Source organism: Eumetopias jubatus, unplaced genomic scaffold, assembly GCF_037043125.1.
Source record: "Eumetopias jubatus isolate StellerSeaLion01/CBP00866 unplaced genomic scaffold, mEumJub1_p1.0 scaffold_5, whole genome shotgun sequence".
In the NCBI taxonomy this organism is placed as follows: Eukaryota; Metazoa; Chordata; class Mammalia; order Carnivora; family Otariidae; genus Eumetopias; species Eumetopias jubatus.
This window is the reverse complement of record NW_028274811.1, coordinates 83,146,928-83,151,366: the sequence shown is the minus strand read 5'-3', so window position 1 is coordinate 83,151,366 and position 4,439 is coordinate 83,146,928. Positions and strand designations below refer to the sequence as shown.

The following is a 4,439-nucleotide window of genomic DNA, read 5'->3' as shown; positions in this document are numbered from 1 at the left end:
TAAGCAAGGGAAGAAAAAAACTTTCATTTTGATCTTTTTGTGTTCCAGCAAATTATACTTTCAATTAACAGCAACAATGATACCATAAAAAATGCTCTGCTTTTTAAATTTCTGAACTTCAATACAAATTAAAATAGTACTACTGGAGTCTTTTGGGAGGCAAACCGCTATCAGCTACATTCAGGTGTGTAGCTGAGCCTCTTTATCGATAACCAGGTCCAGGTTGGGTATAGCCCTGACCAAAGGGAGGGCGGGTGCGTGCATAAGGGTTGCGTGCACTAGGCGGGTGCGTGCACTAGGAGGTGGAGTCATAGTACTTCCAGGAGGTGGAGTAAAACCTGGTCTCGGTTGATAGGCCCCGGGTTGGCTTGGAGCCATTCCAGGTTGTGAGGCAGGGGCCACAGCATAACTGGTAGGCTGAGAAGTTTGGGTAGTGTAAGTTTGTGGAGGGTAACTGCTTGCCTGGTACTGCTGTGGTGGTTGAGCAGGCAGCTGTTGAGCCTGGCCAGCAAAGGCAGGAGCCGGTGCCTGGGAAGCTGGTTGCTGGCCATATCCCTGGAACTGCTGAGGTTATTGGGGTCCAGTCTGCTGACTATAGCCTGCTGAATACTGGATACCATACTGCTGGGGCGGCTGGGGCGGCTGGGGTGGCTGCTGAGCACCATAGCCAGCCTGCTTGCAGGTACTGCTGGTACATCTGACCTGCTTGTGTCTGAGCTCCTGTATACGGGGGCTGCTGTGGCTGAACTCCCGGTGGATGAGCTGCAGAGGAGGAGGAAGCAATGCTGTCGGGGGTTCCTGAATGGTCTTCTGCAGGAGCACTGGGTGGCCCTGAAATCTGATCATCTGTTAAGCCAAATGCTGACATGACATTTTTATTGATTTCATCTTGGTTTTTTAAAGGATCAAAAGCTGACATACTTGCTGCCATAACCTGAGTAGACTGTTTTCCAGAAGAATCAGAAGCAGCAGGCTTTTCATCCCTACCATCCACAGTATCATTTTCAGGAATACTGGTGGAAGGTCCTGGTTCTCCAGGTGGTTCCAAACTATCCAACAAGCGATTCACTTTATTTCGCAGTTCTATTAGCTCTCGACGGAGATATTTCACTTGACTCGATTCAAGGGGTCTTGGTTGGCCATTAACAAATAATGCCAGTTTCAGTATTCTACTACACTGAATTGCAAAAGAAAGGTCAGAACTATCAAAAATTGTTATAAGATCTCCATCTTCATCTTTATACTTTATTGTAACTTCATCATTACTCAGAAGTTTTCCTCTGAAAACTCAATGCATCATTAGCACTAATTCATCGTAAGTAATATCTTCATTATGAATTGGAATTCGTCGAATATCCTCCCTAAGTTGAGCTTTGATGATTAGCTTCCCATTTAGGTCCAACTGTCCATTCATGGTGGACTCCAGGATGTTGTGTACATACAACTCTACGGAAAGACTGACCAGTGCGAGGCCGACGCTGGGTTGGCTCCGGGCGTCGTGGGGTGGCTACGGTCATGGCCCACTCCGGTGCCCTCCGCCCTCGCCACCGCACCTCGCTAGTAAGCTTGCGCGGGCCCCGGCCAATTGCACGGACCCACCAAGCCTAGCGAGATCTCGGGCCCCAAAAGCTTTTAATCTTGATAAAGTCCCAAAAGTGCATTTTTGCTTTTGTTTCCCTTGCCTTTAGAGATGTGTCTTGAGAGAAGTTGCTGTGGCCAATGTCAGAGAGGTTACTGCCTATGTTCTCCTCTAGGATTTTGATGGATTCCTGTCTCACATTGAGGTTTTTCATCCATTTTAAGTTTGTCTTTGTGTATGGTGTAAGAGAATGGTCTAGTTTAATTCTTCTGCATGTGGTTGTCCTATATTTTTTTAATTTACTTTACTTTTTAATTTAATTTTTAAAACAAATTCAATTAATTAACATATAATTTATTATTAGTTTCAGAGGTAGGTTAGTGATTCATCAATTTTATATAATACCCAGTGCTCATTACATCACGTGCCCTCCTTAACGTGCCCCCCCACCCCCCAACCCCCTCCCCTCCCGCAACATTCAGTTTGTTTCCTATGATTAGGAATCTCTTATGGTTTGTCTCCCTCTCTGATCTATATTTTTCTAATATAAATTTTTCTAGGGGTGCCTGGGTGGCTCAGTCATTAAGTGTCTGCCTTCAGCTCAGGTCATGATCCCAGGGTCCTGGGATTGAGCCCCGCATCGGGCTCCCTGCTCAGTGGGGAGCCTGCTTCTCCCTCTTCCACTCCCCCTGCTTGTGTTCCCTCTCTGTCTCACTCTCTCTGTCAAATAAATTAAAAAAAATCTTTAAAAAAATATTTTTAGGAAGATTCTGTGGTGTTCATATGCCTTATCAAATTACCAAAGGTATTCATAGCATGTAAAGGGTTAAGAATGCCTGTTCTTTGCTGTCTCAATATTTGTCATACAAAATATAACACTCAAGACTAAGGGGGATGGGATACAATGGAATGAAATATTGTTATTGGAATGGACAATGAGCCTAAGCAATTACTTAGGCTCATAAGCTACTATGAGATGCTGCTTTTTTATGTCAAAATTTTAAATATTACGACTTAAGTGGTATTTTTCTTTTACAAATGCCCAGGACTTTTGTTTACAGTCAATTAAACCTGTCTCATTTATCCTCTCTAACCTTCAGTCAGAATACCCACATAATGTAGCATTCATATTTTAACACTGTGTGTCCAACAGCATGATTTAAGGCTGACGAAGTCTTCTCTGTATAGGTACTTTATTTGCTGAATATCCATAGATGCCATTTACAAGTCCTGTGGTTGCTAGCATCAGGGTTTTTTGCAAGTAAATATTGATTGTGGACCTATGATTTTTTACTGATTGATAAATCAGTGCCTAAATGAGGTGGCTGAATAAGACTGACAATTTAGTATCAAAACAAGGACTGCAATAATGTAATGGATATCTGTTCCTCTTTGCACTCGCCATGCCAATACCCATTCCCCATCAATTTTTAGGAAAGCAACCAATGTTTCACTTTATCAAAACATCCTTCCACTCTTAATTCCTATGATTCAGTTGGGGCTGGCCCTTTCTCCAGCTTCAGGGGTGAGTATGTAACTCAGGTGAATTAATTAAGAGAACTGTGTTTTCTTTTCCATTGTGGTTGTCATAGGCAGAGTCATAAATTATCTAGGCAACTAAGACTCATTTTGAGGGACATTCACTGGAACTTTTGGGGAAAAAAAAGGGTGTTGTCGAGAGCTTACATGAAGCCTGGAGCTGTTTACAGCCATCTTTCCACCATGATAGCAGAGCATGCCAAAGAACAGAAGTTCTACAGAAAAGCATTCCTAGACATGGTAAGAGTCATTTTCATTTTTGTGACCTAATTAGAGTGTTGGATTTAGCTGTGCCTGAAGTCAGCATGTGGGTTTTCATTTCTGTGCTCCTAACCATGTGAATCTAAGTCCATTAATTCACTTTAAGATTCAGTTACCTGGAACAAAATGAGTGTGGACTAACAGACACTTTTGCTAAATTCCAAATGCTAATTAGTCTGGAAGGTTCTTATTAACTATGAAATACTTATTAATGATGCATAAATTAGTCAAAATAAGAATAGCAGCAAAGGAAATTATTTCATAGGTCTTAAGAATCTCGGTTTAAATTAAACCGTGACTAAGTTATGGAGGAGGAAGAAAAGCTGGATATTTCAAGTGACCAATAAATTGTATAAATATGAGTTAATTGTTTGAAGGGATTCTGCGTTTATCCTGCTGATGCCATAATTTCTAAGCTGGCATGCTTTCATCATTTGCACACGTTGAAGTTGGAGAACCTAATCAATCTTCCTCCTGGATTTGTATTCGTATAGAAATGGTGGCCTGTTCTAGGAAAGCCAGTGTCGCCAGGCCTATTGTACTGAAGAAGAAATGAGTAAGAGTCTTGATTACCTTACAAATAAATCTGATTAACAGTTATATTAATTAAAATGCCTGGTTCTGCGGCTATTTCGAACTACTTATACGTGATTTAATTCATATCAGCAGCTAATTTGTATCTAATGCAAACTAATGGGTTTTATGTAAATGGAGCATGTGACAGTCTGTTTAAAAAACAAATTATCTCTAGTTTCATTTCAGTTATTTTAATTAAATTTAGAGTGTATGTGGTGGGGGGATGAAGGGGAAAGGGATGTGTTACATATGAGGTGGCGATTAAATCCAATTTAATTCTACAGAATAAGAAACAAGTGATTCTCTCAACAGTCACATTGGCCCTTTCATAAAGTTTAGAGAAGTCAAGAGGGTTAGCATACAGAAAAGACCCTAACATTCTAGATGGTATGTTTGTTATTACGCTTGTGTCTATTAGCCGTTTGTAGGTCTTAAAATAAGTGTCTTAAAAAATTTCTAAATTTGGCTGGAAGTTATTTTATAC

The 4,439-nt window shown here is 41.0% G+C and overlaps 1 pseudogene; it reads right to left on the bottom strand.

The window, feature by feature from the left end:
- Positions 1–202: 202 nt before the first annotated feature.
- LOC114208684 (protein TFG pseudogene) lies at positions 203–1,450 on the bottom strand (annotated as a pseudogene).
- Between the last annotated feature and the right edge of the window lie 2,989 nt (positions 1,451–4,439).